The sequence below is a fragment of the Rana temporaria genome, chromosome 5, assembly GCF_905171775.1.
Source record: "Rana temporaria chromosome 5, aRanTem1.1, whole genome shotgun sequence".
Taxonomy (NCBI): Eukaryota; Metazoa; Chordata; class Amphibia; order Anura; family Ranidae; genus Rana; species Rana temporaria.
In genome coordinates, this window is record NC_053493.1 from 166,646,194 (window position 1) to 166,664,077 (window position 17,884).

General features: G+C 42.8%; 1 protein-coding gene across 1 annotated transcript in view; it reads left to right on the plus strand.

The window, feature by feature from the left end:
• Positions 1-17,884, plus strand: part of ADCY1 (adenylate cyclase 1) — a 536,332-nt gene that overhangs the window by 230,905 nt on the left and 287,543 nt on the right. The gene's annotated exons all lie outside the window — the stretch shown is intronic.

Below are 17,884 nucleotides of genomic sequence, written 5' to 3' on the forward strand. Positions count from 1 at the left end.
AATTTAGAAAATAAAAGACAAACCTTTACAACCTCTTTAAAGCGGTAGTTCACCCACAATCCCATGATTTTACCATCGAGACAGGCATTGTAGCGCGAGCTACAGTATGCCTGTCCCGATTTTTTTAACCCCGTACTCACCTTGTAGTTGTCCATCGTAGATTCCGGCTCCCGCGGGGAATGGGCGTGCCTATGGAGAGGGAGGATGATTGACGGCCGGCCCTGGCACGTCACTCTCCCCGAAGACAGCCGGAGTAGGTCTCGGCTCTTCACGGCGCCTGCGCACAGGCTATGCGCACGCGTCGTGAAGACCAAGCCTATTTCGGCTATTTCCGGAGAAGCGTGACGCGCCAGAGCCGGCCGTCAATCATCCTCCGTCTCCAGAGGCACGCCCATTCCCCGGTATCTTCGATGGACGACTACAAGGTGAGTATGGGGGGAAAAAATTCGGGACAGGCATACTGTAGCTCGCGCTACAATGCCTGATTTTAAGGTAAAAAAAAAAAAAAAAAAATTTTTTCCCGTCCATAGGGTGAACCCCCGCTTTAACTTTGGAATGGCACATAAAAACAGCACATAGCATCAGCTTACTTCATACAAGTGTAAATAACACCAGGAAAAATCCTGCAGACATCTAGCTCCTGCAGTAACACCAGAAGATAACAGTTATACATTTCAGTTAATTCACCTTTATTAAAGGGTCACTAAAGGAAAAAAATGTTTTGCCTAAAATTAATGTCTGCAAGGTAGACAGACAGAATAGTGTAATGATTCTGTTAAAAAACTAGTAAATACCTGTTCTGTTCTCTCATTCACTTCCTGGTTTGCATCGTTCGTTCATGTAAGAACTACATTTCCCAGTATGAACTGCCGCACGCCCAGTAATTCACACCTCCTTGAAGTCTCTAACACGTAGAGAGCATCCTGCCACGCAGATGTAGTTCCCAGGAGGGGGTAAGCACGTTACTGACCACCGCAGTAAAGCCTCCCTTCACGGTGGTCAGTAAAATCTGACAAGCAGGAAGTGAACAGAACAGAGAAGAAATAGAGCAACTTCTGAGCAAAAACGTACAATGAGGAAGTGAAAAGAGGAATGTCTGCAGGTAAAGGATGCTTATTATGAATTATTTTTTTTCCTTTACAACCCCTTTAAGTTGTTTGTAACTTTAACTTTATATGCATTAAATACTTTGAGCACTCAAACCATCACTAGAATATGTACATATCACACTTGGGCACATTAGACGTGCGTTTATTTTCTAGTTTATTAACCTCATTTTAGAACATTAATGAAAAGGTTACCTGGGCTCCCTACAGGGGTGATGTCTGCTTGCCTTATATTTTTGCCCTTTAGAATTCAGACAATCTCACAAAGATTTCATATACTGGTTTTAGTATTTGTTCCCATTTTTAGAAACTTGGATTTTTAGAAGCCATAGGAATAAGCTTGCATTTGAGAGCTACCTATACACCTTAGGGATATCATTGAGTTATTTTATTTACTATCCAATCAGTTACTGTAGTTAACTATTGAGTAGGATATATGGAATGATACCCAATGTTCCAGTTATCATCTAAGAGATTTGTATTGGTGTCTTGTTACAGTGCCAGCATTAACAAAATGTGGGCTTTGCCATTTGCAAAACTAGTCGTTATAGTTGTAAGCACTGCCATTGACTGCCATTTGATTCATAATCTACTACAATTAAAAATAGTCCTTTTATGGGAATACTGTGCAGTTTATACTGTTAGGTCAATCCCAGTACAGTAAATAAGGTTATGAGGTGTGAACATACAGTTTATCATGACATATATTCTCTGTGGGAGTTGGGTAATACCCTATAGACGCCATCTGCTGTGGATGCAAAAGGAATAATCACAATATACTGTTTCTTTTGTGTGTAATTTTACGGTATATATTTTATTATATTCTAACGATTATTATGCATATTGCAAATGGAAACAAAATACATCACTATACCATGATAAAAGTCCAGCATAATTGAAAATGTGACTTCCAGCCTATACATCCTTTGTTCTATTCATAGGATTTGTTTGTTGGTCATGAATACATGATTATTGCTGGGTGGGTGGTAAATTAACAGTCTTATTACATATGGGTTTATTTAAAATTATGGTATCAGTTTTATGTATTTTTTACATCAGTCATTGATCTATATCAAGGGTCTCCAAACTTTCCAAACAGAGGGCCAGTTTAGTGTCCTTCAGTCTTTAACCACGTTATTACTGGGCACTTAAACCCCCTTCGTGTCCAGACCAGTTTTCAGCTTTCAGAGCTGACGCATTTTGAATGACAATTGCGCGGTCATACAACACTGTACCCAAATTATATTTTTATCATTTTTTCCCCACACATAGAGCTTTCTTTTGGTGGTATTTGATCATCTCTGCGATTTTTATTTTTTGCGCTATAAACAGAAAAAGACAGAACATTTTGAAAAAAAACACAATATTTTTTAAAATGCACTAATTACTGTATAAATGTGACTGGTAGGGAAGGGATTAACACTAGGGGGTGAGGAAGGGGTTAAATGTATTCCCTGGGTTTGTTCTAACTGTGTGGGGGGAGGGGGTGACTGGGGGAGGTGACCGATGCTGTGTCCCTATGTACAAGGGACACAGATCGGTCTCCTCTCCTCTGACAGCACGTGGAGCTCTGTGTTTACACACAGAGCTCCACGTCCCTGCTGTGTTACCGACGATCGCGTGTACCCAGCGGACATCGCGGCCGACAGGTACACGCATCGGCTTCCCAGCAATGCGCCGGGACAGTGTTTACCCGCTGCGCGCCCCCCAGCGGCGTGCACGGGTAATGTAAACAATAGGACGTCTAAAGACGTCCACTTGGCACTTCAGGTCCGCGCTGCAGACGTCTTTTGACGATAGCGCGGATCTGTAGTGGTTAAGAGGGCCAGACAGTGACCAGCACGAGTAGAAGTTTTCCTTGCATTAGTGGGCGTAAACATTGGCACATTTGGTATAAGGTGGGGGTATTCATTAGGAGGCCCATTGTTGGTGTCAATGAGAGAAATGTTGTTGATGTCAGTTGGAAGAATAGTGTCTCATATCACTGGGAGAATAGTGCCTCAAGAGCGAGATAATAGCAAGCAAAGGGCCTCAGTTTGGAGACCATTGATCTATATTAAAGCAGTAAGAAAGTATGGAAACTGAAATGTATGAAGATAAGAATGGTTCCTTAGCTGTAATGTTGATCCAAAGGCTTTGATAAGCCTTCAAATAATTTTTAATTACTGATGCAAAACAAGTATGATTAGGAATTGAGGGGTGCCACATTCACCTGTGTGTGCAGTTTAAATTCTGGCTATTGCACTGAAGCAGGTAAGGCTAGTCTGGAAAACATGTTAAAAAAGGAGCAGAATTAAGGGCAGAAGTAACCATATGTAATACTTAAAGGGGAGTTCCAGCCATTTGTATGTTTATTAAAAGTCAGCAGCAACCAAAAGTGTTGCTGCTGGCTTTTAATAAACAGGCACTTACCTGCTCCAGCGCTCCAGCGACGCGCCGGCCGGGGCTCCGCTCCTCTCCCCCCCTCCCCGGCCGGCGTCTTCATCTTCAGTGTGGGCACCCGGCCGTGACAGCTTTCGGCTTCACGGCCGGGCACCCACTGCGCATGCGCGAGCGCGAGCAGCGCGGCACTGCGCATGCGCGAGCGGCGCGGCCCGGCGCCGCGCCCTGTAATTGGCCAGGAGATCGCCTAGGACCTGTGACGTGTCCTAGGCGATCGCCTACAGCAGCCACTTCCTGAAGGCGACTAAGCTTAGTCGCCTACAGGAAGGAGGAAGTGGGACAGGAAGTCCCACTCGTGCTGAAGCCCCCACTCCCCCCCAAAAAAAATTACATGCCAAATGTGGCATGTAAGGGGGAGAGGAGTGGGATAAGAGGAAGTTCCAAATTTGGGTGGAACTCCTCTTTAATATTTTCATAGGAAATCCTTTATAACTTAATTGTTTGTCTTCACAATAAGTAAGAAAGAACATTTTTATTATTTTTTTTTATATAGTTCAGCTCTTTTCTTGACTTATACTGATTTGGATGCAAAGGAATATTTTTCTTCCAATGACTGAAATTAAAAGTGGAACTATTTAGATAAAAGCGTGTTCATGCTTAACAAGATGTAATAAGGTGCTTACTAACTGATCTGGAATAATTACAATGGGCACCTGATACCCATTAACCAGTACCATGTTATTTTTAGTGTTTACGTATTCTAGCAGAAATGTAACAACTATGCAGTTCTTAGCACACATATCATATTTTAAAAATATATTTTAAAAAGGAATGTGGAAAAGGGGAAAATGAGATATACCCCTTGAAACATTCCACATTTTGTTATGTTACAGCCAAAAATGTAAATTTATTTTATGGGGATTTTATGTAATAGACCAACACAAAGTGGCACATAATTGTGAAGTGGAATGAAAATGATAAATGGTTTTCTAATTATTTTGCTAAAAAATTTGAAAAGTGTGGCGTACATTTGTATTCAGCCCCCCTGAGCCAATACTCTGTAGAACCACCTTTCGCTGCAATTACAGCTGCAAGTCTTTTTGGGTATGTCTCTACCAGCTTTGCACATCTAGAGAGTGACATTTTTGTCCATTCTTCATTGCAAAATAGTTCAAGCTCTGTCAGATTGGATGGAGAGCATCTGTGAACAGCAATTTTAAGCCTTTCCACAGATTCTCAATTGGTTTTCGGTCTGGACTTTGACTGGTTCATTCTAACACATGAATATGCTTTGATCTAAACCATTCCATTGTAGCCCTGGCTGTACGTTTAGGGTCGTTGTCCTGCTGGAAGGTGAGCCTCCACCCCAGTCTCAAGTACTTTGCAGACCCTAATGCTGCGTACACATGATCGGACATTCCGAAAACAAATGTTCCATGTGAGCTTGTTGTCGGAAAAGCCGACTGTGTGTATGCTCCATCGGACATTTGCTGTCGGAATTTCCCACAACAAATGTTTGAGAGCTGGTTCTCAATTTTTCCGACAACAAACATTCTTGTTGGAAATTCCGATCATGTGTAGGCAATTCAACGCTCAAAAATCCTACGCATGCTTGGAATCAATCCGACACATGCTCGGAATCATTAAGCTTAATTTTTCTCGGCTTGTCGTAGTGTTGTACGTCGAAAAAAAATCCACGATTTCAAAATCGGAATGTCCGATCGTGTGTACGCGGCATTACAGTTGCCCTGTATTTGGCTCTATTCATCTTCCCATCAACTCTGACCAGCTTCCCTGTCCCTGCTGAAGAAAAGCATCTCCACAACATGATGCTGCCACCACCATGTTTCACGGTGGGGATGGTGTGTTCAGGGTGATGTACAGTGTTAGTTTTCTGCCACACATAGCGTTTTGCTTTTAGGCCAAAAAGTAACATTTTGGCCTCATCTGAAAAAAGCAACTTCTTTCACATGTTTGCTGTGTCCCCTACATGGCTGTTTGAAAACTGAAAACGGGACTTCTTAGGGCTTTCTTTTTCTTGCCACTCTTCCATAATGGCCAGATTTGTGGACTGCATGACTAATAGTTGTACTGTGGACAGATTCTCCCACCTGAGCTGTGGATCTCTGCAGCTCCTCCAGAGTTACCATGGACCTCTTGTCTGCTTCTCTAGTTATTGTGTGCAGTGCAGTATATTAAAACAATTGATGAGTTTATTAAGATAAAAATTATCTTCAGGCGGTGATTCACAGCCTGAACAAGGAGCATGCATGCTCCGAACCCACGCTTGCCGGCCCTGTGTCCCACATCCAGTGAAGTCACAGCCGACGGGGAGATGACTGCCAGCTTGACTCAGAGCCTTGGAAATTCCTGCAGCTAACAAGACAGCAGCAGCATCCCACACCACTGGCTATCTGGATTAAGACTACACAGCGAGCCTCCCCTTGTGTCTAGCCTTTATAACCATTACCCCGTGAGTTCATTCTTATTTTACATTTTATCTTTAATAAACTCATCATTAATCATTTTAATATACTGCACTCAGATGAGCGCCACTGTTCTCCACATTATAAATTAACAGAGCTGCTTTCTCTTCCACAGCTGGCTGCACCTCTAGAGCGCTATATACATCTTTAACCCATCAAAATTGTTCCAAACCCATTCAAGCCCGAAATGAACTTTCCCAGGGTCCAAGCCACCCCTAACCACTGGATTTTATTATCATAACCACCTTTACCTATAGTTTGGTTGCCCACCCATCTGTCTCTCTCCAAGCCCCACTATACCCCACCCCCTTCTCTAATTATTGCTCTCCTTGTCTAGCCTGTAAGTTTAGGTAGGCGGCCATGTCTTGGTAGGTTTGCAGTTGTTCTCTTTCCATTTTGGATGATGGATTGAATAGTGCTCCATGAGATGTTCAGAGCTTGGGATATTTTTTTATAACCTAACCCTGCTTTAACCACTTAAGGACTGATCCTCTTTCTGAGTTAAAATTATTTTGTTTTTTTTTGCTGGAAAATTACTTAGAACGCCACTGGAGGGTGGGCAAGCAACGGCCGCCTCGCTGAGATGCCAATACGCATGCCTGGTGGCCACGATGTCTGCCAGGTACCCGTGATCAGCCGTTACACAGCCAAGGGCGTGGATCTGTGAATACACAGATCCAGGACCTGTCAGGAAGAGGAGACCGATGGTGTGTTCCTTGTATATAGGTACACAGATCGGTCACCTCCCCCAGTCAGTCCCCTCCCCCCACAGTAAGAATCACTCCTAGGAACACATTTAACCCCTTACTCGCCCCCTAGTGTTAACCCCTTCCCTGCCAGTCACATTTTTACAGTTATCAGTGCATATTTATAGCACTGTTCGCTTTATAAATGTGAATGGTCCCAAAAATTTGTCTAAAGTGTCTGATGTGTCCGCCATAATATTGCAGTCCTGACAAAAATCGCAGATAACCGCAATTACCAGTAAAAACAAAACAAAAAAAAATGTCATAATTCTATCTCCTATTTTGTAGGCGCTATAACTTTTGCGCAAACCAATCACTATAGGCTTATTTCGATTTTTTTTTTACCAACAATATGTAGAAGAATATGTATCGGCCTAAAAACTAAACTAAAAATAGTTTTTAAAAAAAATGGGATATTTATTATAGCAAAAAGTAAAAAATATTGTGTTTTTTTTTTTTCAAAATTGGCGCTCTTTTTTTTGTTTGTAGCCCAAAAATTCAAAACTGCAGAGGTGATCAAATACCACCAAAAGAAAGCACTATTTGTGGGGAAAAAAAGGACGTCAATTTTGTTTGGGAGCAACGTCGCACAACCGCGCAATTTTCATTCAAAGCGTGACAGTGCCAAAAGCTGAAATTTTTCCTGGGCAGAAAGGGGGTATATATTGCCCAGTAAGCAACTGGATATATATATACAGTGCCTTGCAAAAGTATTCAGCCCCCTTGAACTTTGCGACCTTTTGTCACATTTCCAGGTTCAAACATAAAGATATAAAGCTGTAATTTTTTTTGAAGAATCAACAACAAGTGGGACACAATCATGAAGTGGAACAAAATTTATTGGATATTTCAAACTTTTTTAACAAATAAAAAATGGAAAAATTGGGCGTGCAAAATTATTCAGCCCCTTTACTTTCAGTGCAGCAAACTCTCTCCAGAAGTTCAGTGAGGATCTCTGAATGATCCAATGTTGACCTAAATGACTAATAATGATAAGTAGAATCCACCTGTGTGTAATCAAGTCTCCATATAAATGCACCTGCACTGTGATAGTCTCAGAGGTCCGTTTAAAGCGCAGAGAGCATCATGAAGAACAAGGAACACACCAGGCAGGTCCGAGATACTGTTGTGGAGAAGTTTAAAGCCAGATTTGGATACAAAAAGATTTCCCAAGCTTTAAACATCCCAAGGAGCACTGTGCAAGCGATAATATTGAAATGGAAGGAGTATCAGACCACTGCAAATCTACGAAGACCTGGCCGTCCCTCTAAACTTTCAGCTCTTACAAGGAGAAGACTGATCAGAGATGCAGCCAAGAGGCCCATGATCACTCTGGATGAACTGCAGAGATCTACAGCTGAGGTGGGAGACTCTGTCCATAGGACAACAATCAGTCGTATACTGCACAAATCTGGCCTTTATGGAAGAGTGGCAAGAAGAAAGACATTTCTTAAACATATCCATAAAAAGTGTTGTTTAAAGTTCCTCATTATACCCAGGAGACATAGGGGTTTTCTTACTAAAGCTGGAGAGTGCAATATCAGGCTTGCTTCCATGTTTTATTGCCAAAGCTTAAAGGGTTGTAAATCCTTCTGTGCTGCAGCACCCCCCCCCTCATTTTTCTTAGCTCCAGCTGCTGTCTTGGTTCCTCATTGGATAGATTTATAGCAGCAGGAGCCATTGGCTCTCACAGCTGTTAATCAAATCCAGTGACACGGAATATGGGGGGGTGAGGCCCCTGCTGTGTGTGTCAATGGACGCAGCAGCAGAACTCAGAAGCGTGCACGTACGAGCGCCCCCATGGAATGCGGCTCTCTGTGAGGGCACTGGAGAAGAGGAGGAGCGCCACGGGGGACCCAAGAAAAGGAGTAGAGAGGCCAAACCCTTACATACCCATATATAAATACTGAGGTAAGTATGACATGTTTGTTATTTAAAAAAACAAACAAAGCTTTACAATCACTTTAATTGAAGAAGCTAAGGTTAGAAGCTGATTGTCTACCATGCACAAGCTGCACAAGATTCTGAGTGAACCCATTTTAGTTCATCTAAGTAATAATTTCAAGTAAGGAAAGGCAGGCAACCCCATAAAAAAAATTGGAAGTCATGTGTTGTAATGTATTTGTATTGTATTTTCAGACGACAACTATTCTAACTAAACGAAAATCATATGATCTGGTATCTGATCTAATAATATCGGATGAATTGTTGTGATCGGCTCTCGAAAGCTCTGTACTAATGATCCAATTATCGTACAAGTCTTCCTCAGTCGACAGTTTTCGCATGATATTCGGATCTTGTGTATGGGCCATTAGTAATTACCATAGTCGTTTCAGGGAAATCCTGAAAACATTATCTGTTGGGGGTATTTGAGGACTGAAGTTGAGAAACGTTGCCATAGTGTACCCGTTGCGCCCTGGCATTTTGGATATAATGGGTTTGCAAGAGAGATCATAATTAAAGGTTTACTGGTGCTAAATATGTTCTGTGAAGGATGTACATATGCTTAAATTTATCATAATTTTCGCATTAGATTATTTTGTGAGCCTGTAATGGCTAAATCACTAAATGGCTCCCTCTAGGTTGCAGTTCAGAGCAATTCTTCAATGTTGAGCAATAAAGCTTTGTAATGGAATAAAGCGGTGAATGTTCCTCAATTTCCAGTTTGTCTTCAGCTAGCTTATTTTATACTGCAGGGGGTGGAGTTGTGTAATTCATTTAAATCCAAGGGAAACAGGGGAAAAGCAATAACTGTAGAAATAGGATGCTATGAATTCCTTAGATGAAGAACTATTCCCACTTGTAATTCCTTTGTTTGAGTAATACAGTACTGACATTACAGCATGGGGGAAGAAAAGCAAGGCCCCAAAGTCTGGTAATAGGATGCTCAGGAGCAGCAGATACACAGCCATGGAACTTCAGGTCTCAGCAGCAGTCTGTAGGAAAGAAACTCACTCAGCAAAACTGCCGTCACTACTTGGATAGGCAGGTGCCCTCTCACCATTGTGGATCACAGCTGGCTGGCAGACTCCGTCCAGAACCTCCTGCAGATGCCTCTGCCATGGGAGTTGGCACCACCACACTGTGCTGCTCCTCCCGGTGTGCTGGAAGGCAGATGGCTTCAAATGCTCTGAAGCACAGGCCAATCCACCTGCTCGACTAGCAGGGCCATCCTCCAAAGATCCCTCTGGGGCAGATGATCCGGCTCTCCGCTGTAGGCCGCAGTCTCTCACTCCTGGTCACACACACAGACCTGCTGGCAGTTGAATGGCGCCCAGAGAGGCCGAAAGCCGGCCACGCCTGTCCTTTTATCTCTCTACCCAGCAGGCTGTTCTGGGACTTGGCATTGTGTGTATGTGACTTGGCATTGTGGGTCCAATAGTTCCCAGACTGATTTTACACCATGAGTCACTTCCTCGTCAAACTATATATCCCACAATGCATAACTGTTTGCTTCATCAACAGAAGGAAAGATCCTGATTGAGTTCAGCGGTCACTAGAGGGAGTCAAACCCTTACTTAAGAAACAATAAACTACTCAACATAACTTTAGTAGCAACCCCTGGGCTACATAAGGATTCTGTTCATAGGTGTCTGGAACCCTTTTAAAAGGCATTGTTTGCTCTTGCAAGTCCTGCTTGGCAGTCAGCTATTGCTGTTCATTTGCCATACTATTGCATACTGGACAGGGCAAATAAATTAAGCACATGAACTTGCCTTTGAGGATCCTGCTCTCTTAGAACAATTACAACTGATGCCATCAACATTGTTGTTTTGTGTTGATGCTCTAGAGCAGGCATATGCAATTAGCGGACCTCCAGCTGTTGCAAAACTACAAGTCCCATCATGCTCCTGCCTCTGGGTGTCATGCTTGTGACTGTCAGTCTTGCTATGCCTCATTGGACTTGTAGTTTTGCAGCAGCTTCAGGTTCGTTAATTGCATATTCTACAGTTGTTCAGGAACTACAATTACCATCATGCCTAGTCAGGTCTGTGAATGTCAGAGCTTCACAATGCCTCATGGGACATGTAGTTCTGCAACAGCTGGAGGGTTGTAGTTTGGAGATCCCTGCTCGAGAGGATTTCATTTGTTAGATCTTTTGATTGTCCCCTATATGAGCAGGATATTGTGCCTTAAAGCTTGGTCTGTTGAACTTGCTAGTAAAAGGTGTCTACTACACATGCCTTTTGATGGTGAATGCCTGTTTGGGGAAAAGTTACTGGAGAAAATATGCTTTTAACCCTCAAGAAGAAGCCAAAGTCTCCCATTCCTATGGCTACTGCTTCTCGTGCAAGTTATTTTTACACTCCCAGGGTGTCTTCTTCCAAACCAAGGCTTGACACCTGGACTGCCAGGTCCACCAAGCCTGCTCAGAGGTCCTCCTCACAATGAAAGGGCACCCCTCCTCTTAGGAGTGGGGAGATGTCTGTTGGAACTTGGGCAAGATATCCCAGACCTCTGGATCCAATATGTCTCTTCAAAGAGAAAATACAGTTTCTATCTCTGCTCAAAAAAGGGCTAACTATCTCTAGCACCGCTTGAAAAGATTGGACCTAATATGGGAGGCCACACACAAAAGTATAAAACATAATACATTTATTTATGAACATTAAAATACTTGGTTTAAACATTGTCATAAGTAGCCTCAACTGGATCCAAATATTGACACAAAAAATGGCCTACTAGAAACACCGGAAGTCTATACATGGATAGCATATACAGCTAGGTAGTAAATGTAGATTTCGAGTCTGTATGTTTCCAGTTGTCAGGTCAACATTGCACCAATTCTAGACTTCCTCACGACCAAATAAAATAGGGCAGAACAGAGCTATGTATTAAAGAGGAAGTAAACCCTCTTGTTAAAAAAGAAATAAAAAAATACACCCTGCAAGGCAAAGGCATAATGAGCTAGTATGCATAGCTCCCGCACTGGGACTGGACCAAAACGCGATGACGTCACTCCTGTGCATGCGCGCAGATGCCGCTACTAACGGCATGATCGCTGTTAGAAACGGGACGCTCATTGCGCTTGCGCCCGATGCCTACGGCGCATGCGACATCAGTGACGCTATTTCTGTAAATATCTCCTAAACCTATTAGGTTTGGGAGATATTTCTTGCACCTACAGATAAGCCTTAATCTAGGCTTACCTGTAGATTAAAGTGGTTGTCATGTGTTTACAACCACTTTAAAAATAATACAAACATCAAAAACAAAGCATAAAATATGATAATAATTCCCATAATTGTATGAAAATGCTCACATCAACATGGCGGATCATAGGGCCTCCATTAGCACAGCCTGGGGTTGGGCACAAGTGCACCAGAACCAGCCACCACCTGGCAGCACAGGGGTACAGATATCTAAAAGGCAGGATAGGGCCACTAAGTATGTAAAGATGGATGTGCTTTGATTGGCTAGGTATGTAAAAAAAGAGAGCCTACTAACTGAAATGATAAGGCAGAAACAAAAAAAGCTTTAGCCACTAATTGATGACAAAAAAGTTAGATGGTATCAAATTCCCCAGAAAACCTAAAATCTGCTCTTCTGGCCTTACACCATTTGAAATACATTTGTCTAATCTTGGGCACAGTCCAAGTCAAAATTTGCCTTCCCCAACAGAAGGTTGCTTCCCTAAGGTCACACATGAGCATTCTTCGGTTCGCTTCTGCATGAGGGTTCTGGGCTCGATGGAACCCACTTCTAAAGCAGTTCCTTTTGCTCTGTTTCACTCCAGACCGCTTCAATCCAACATACTTACAATGTGGAACAAGCAAATCCAATCCCTTGATCGCCAAATACTTCTGTCCAACCAGACAAAGCTCTCATTGACTCTGTGGCTTTCAAACACCATTCTGGTTCTCTCTGTACTTCATAGGCCCTGAGTTATGAATATTCCATTGAAAGACTTCACTTGTAAGGTCGACATCCTTGTAGGATTGGTATTAGGTTGACTAAAGCACCTAAACCGAGGTAAGTACAGTAACAAGTCCTATTTGCAACCTCCGCACACCCAATAAGGAGATAGTATGCATCCGGTCTAAACTACGTAGCATGTTCACCAATGCCAGGAGTCTGGCGGACAAGATGGGAGAACTAGAGCTACGGTTGTACGAGGAGGATTTAGATTTTGTAGGAATTTCATAGACTTGGTTTAACAGCACTTATGATTGGCTGGCAACCATTCAAGGGTATTCCCTATATCGCAGGGATAGGGAGGGTAAAAAAGGGGGAGAGGTATGTCTGTATATCAAAAATTAAGTGAATGTGAGAAACAACATCACTAATGGAGCAAGGGAGGAGGTGGAATCCTTATGTGTAGAGCTATAAAGGGAGGAAACTAAAGGGAAAGTAATACTGAGCGTATGCTTTAGGCCCCCTAACCAAAGGGAGGAGGGGTAGACGGACATCCTATCACAATTTTGGATTAGCGGCAAGGATGGCAAGAGTCATTATAATAGGAGACTTTATTTATCCAGACATAGGCGTAAGGAACCGTGCATTCATCTAAAGCTCGCCATTTCCTAAATGTCTTGCAGGCCAATTTCATGGGTCAGATGGTAAATGCACCAACAAGAATCAAAGCGTTACTAGACCTACTGATTACCAACAATACAGACCTGATCGCTGATGTGGAAATACAGGGCAATTTAGGAAACGGCAATCACAGGTCAATTAGTTTCAGTATAAATCACACAGATAGGAATTATAAGGGGAATACTGTCACGTACCTGGATCATGAGCCTGACGTGTAGAGGAGAGCCTCTCTTGTTGCACCGACTTGTGGGACCCTGAGGTTGAGACAGTAGCCACAGAAGCATCGTGACGGAGGAGTGCCTAGGATCAGTCCAGTACTTGGTATGGCTGGATGTTCGTGGCTGGTGATGCAACAGGCAGATCGGCAGGACTGGGTAGACCAGAGCTGTGGCAGGCTGGATCGCAGAAGAGACAGGAACTGGTGCGATTTGCAGAGCAGAACTGCAGCAGGCAGAGAAGCAGATACAGAGTCGGGCAGGCCGGGTCGGTAGCGTTCAGGTGGATCAGGCAGAGCAGTAGGCAGAAGAGAAGTCCAAAACAAGCCAAAGTCAGGGCATCAAGCAGACAAGGTTAGTGAGAGCAAGCCAGGTTCAAGATCAGAAGTCAGCACAGGTAACAGGGTTCAGACACACAGAAGCTGCAGACCAAACAGCAAGGAGCCTTTGGTGCACTCCCTTTAAATAGCCCCTTTGTAGCCAATGTTGATGACAGGCACACGTGTGCGTGCAGGTGCGCGCATGCATGCACGTGTCTGGCAAGCAATTCCCGATGGACGGCTATGCCTTTCCTGACAAATACAAAGACACTGAACTTCAAAGAGCCAAATTCCCTAAACTATGATCCTTTTTAGAAGATACTAAATGGGATAACATCTTCGAAAAAAAGAACACGGAGGAAAAATGGGTATGCTTTAAAGAGGAAGTAAACCCTGATGGATTTTACTTCCTCTTTGTTCCCTGCGAAGTAAAGGCATAATGGGCTACTATGCATCACATAGTAGCCCATTATGTGCCACTTACCTGCAGAAGAAGCCTGCAATGTCAGCAATGTCCCCTCGCTCTCATCGCGTCCATCTTCAACCCTTCAATCCTTCAGGGGCCGTGGACTCCGGCTCTGCTAATGGCTAAAGTAGCGTGATGTCACTCCCGCGCATGCAAGTGGGAGCATACGGTCACGGGACGGGCACTAAAGAGACGGCACGGATCGTGCCTTTTCTTTAGTGAGCAAGCACCGATCATGTCGGTTCCGGCTTCTAAGGCGAATATCTCCTAACTTTGGAGGTTTGGGAGATATTTCTAGCACCTACAGGAAAGCCTTAATCTAGGCTTACCTGTAGGTAAAAGTGGTTGTAACGGGTTTACAGCCACTTTAAGAGCATATTAAATAAGGGTATTAGCCAGTGTATCCCAATGGGAAACACATTTAAAAGTCCTAATAAAGGTCCTGGGTGGCTTAATACAAGGTTGATGGATCATCACCAGCATTCCAACTTTACAGAGAATGCAACAAGGAATGTAAGGGTGCAATCAGGGTAGCTAAGATAGAGCACAAAAGGCACAAAGCGGGTAAGTATATAAATAATAAGAAAGGGAGGTCAGATCATATTGGTCCCATAAAGAAGGGAATCTGGTTACTAAGGATGGAGAAATGGCGAAAGTATTGAATTTTTTCTTCTCCTCAGTCTTCACGATGGAATCGGGTGCATCAGTGACCAAAACTGCAATGTTTATCCTTATGACATGTCATAAGGAAGAATCCTCATTTCTAACAGAGGCTAGAATTAGAAATAGACTTGAAAAATTTAACAATTGGAAGTCACCGGGACCAGATGGCTTGCACCCGAATGTCCTTAAGGAACTCAGTCAAGTAATTGCCAGACCAATTTTCCTAATTTTTACAAACAGTCTACTGACTAGAATGGCACCTGCAGATTGGAGAAAAGCCAATGTAGCTCCAATATTTAAAAAAGGGCGAAGATACATCCCTGGGAATTACAGACCAGTTAGCCTAACATCAGTAGTATGCAAGCTCTTGTAGGGGATGATAAGGAACTATATACAAGATTTTAGTAATGAAATGGTATCATTAGCAGTAATCAGCATGGATTTGTTCTTGCCAAACCAACCTATTAACCTTCTATGAGGAGGTGAGCTACCATCTAGATACAGGAAGGCCATAGACGTGGTTTATCCGGATTTTGAAAAAGCATTTGACACAGTTCCCCATAAACATTTAGTGTACAAACTAAGGTCTGTCGGCATGGATCATAGGGTGAGTACATGGATTGAAAACTGGCTACTATCAGAAACCATGAATCAGACCAAGACAGAAGTACAGTTAAATCACACTTATATAATAATAATAATAATAATAATAATAATATTAATAATAAGATAAACAGAGTAAGCATAGTCAAAACATAGCCAGAGTTCAGGAACCGGATCGCATAGTCAGCCAAGCCAAATGTCAGAGAGCCAGAGATAAATGTAGTAGAACAGCAAGCAGGATCTGGAGCCAGAAGGAACGTCAGCCAAGCAAGTCTTCAACAGGAACGCAGGAGATAGTCTCTGTGATGTTGACCAAGGCAAAGGCAGAGATCAACTGAGCTGGGTGGCTCAAGTAGGCAGGACTGACAAGCAGGATCATCAACTGGTGAGTCACTGTGGAGAGATAGGAGCTGGCAATTAGCCGACAGCTGAGCAACCAACTCAGAGAAGGAAGGGTAGTGATAAATGGGGAGTACTCAGAATGGTCCAGTGTGGAAAGCGGGTTCCCCAAAGGTTCTGACCAATCCTATTTAATTTATTCATAAACAACCTGAAGGTTGGGATAAACAGCTCAATCTCAGTATTTGTGGACAATACTAAGCTAAGCAGAGCAATCATTTCTCCGCAGGATGTGAAAACCTTGCAAGAAGATCTGAACAAATGAATGTGGTCTGCAACTACATAGCAACATTTAAAATAATGCATTTGGGTGGCAAAAATATGACTGCAATCTACTCACTAGGGGGAGAACCTCTGGGGGAATCTAGGATGGAAAAGGACCTCGGGGTCCTAGTATATGACATGTTCAGCAATGGCATGCAATGCCAAACTGCTGAAAGCAAAGCAAACAGAATATTGGCATGTATTAAAAAGGGGATTAACTCCAGAGATAAAACGCTAATTCGCTCACTCTTCAAGACTCTGGTCTGGCCGCACCTGGAGTATGCCGTCCAGTTCTGGGCACCAATCCTCAGGAAGGATGTGCTGGGCAACAAAGCTAATAAAGGGACTGGAGGACCGTAGTTATGAGGGAAGGTTACAAGCACTGAACTTATTCTCTCTGGAGAAGAGACGCTTGAGAGGGGATATGATTTCAATGTACAAGTACCGTACTGGTAACCCCACAATATAGAAAAAAAACATTTCCATGAAAGGAAATTTAAAAAAACACGTGACCTTTCACTAAAATTAGATGAGAAGTGGTTTAACTTTAAACTGCGTAGAGGGTTCTTTACTGTAAGAGCGGTAAGGATGTGGAATTCTCTTCCAAAGGCAGTGGTTTCAGCTGGGAGCATGGATCATTTAAAAAACTATTAGAGAGGCACCTGAACTATCACAACATACAGGGATATACAATGTAATGCTGACATAAAGGCACACAGGTTGGACTTGATGGACTTTTTTCATTTTCCAACCTCATGTAACTATGTAGCCTTCTTTCCTACCTAAGAGGGTCTCTTCTTTCCACTGCAATATGTACATTATTCTTCCATTTATTTGTTCTTCCCCAACACATGCAAAATAAAGCACCTTACATTGCCTAGGTTAGGGCTATCGGGATCGACCTGCCAATGGGCCCTGGTAGTGGGCATCCTGCTTTCTGCTGCACTATCACTAGGTGGATCAGCCAACCAATTTCCAGGAGACATGCCCTTAGGGTCCTAGTTCTAGAAATAGTGTTAGGGATGGGGTGTATGGGGCTGCCAACATCCTAATTAAATATGGAAAAGTATGCATCAAGTGCAAATATACTATAACCCCCTTGGACTTTTAAGGCAGAGGGTAATGTAAGAGTAAATTTCTTTAAAAGGCAGTGATGCCACTTTTATTAAATACAAAACATGATAAAAGGGGGCAAGTTTAGCCCTATAGATAATTACAATACATACAAACAATATAAAGAAAAAGGGTGTACATTGTTCAGAAATACATAGTCTATTCAAACCTAATATTGTCAAGTATGCCCATGCACTGCCAAAATTGTACTGTGGTCAGTCCATATGGGTTTCTTGAATACACCCCAACATGTTTTGGAATTATTAGTAAATCTTCCTTCTTCAGGGAAAATCATATTCTGGGTGATTTATTCTCTTTCTGAAATACAAATATAATCACTGGTAATCACAATGCAATGCATAATGTAAAAGAAACTATTCGTTTCACATAGCATATCAAAGTATACTCATAGCTGTTTGAATACTTAAAATGAATAGTATGCACAACAGGAACAAGCATGTGGATCCCAAAAAATGAGCTAAAGTGCAAAGACCACCCACCAGGCAGGCAAGTGAACAGCCAGGTAGCATGCATTTGATGTCCGAGTTCCCTTTTTTTCTCTCGTAGCCAATTCCACCAGAGCT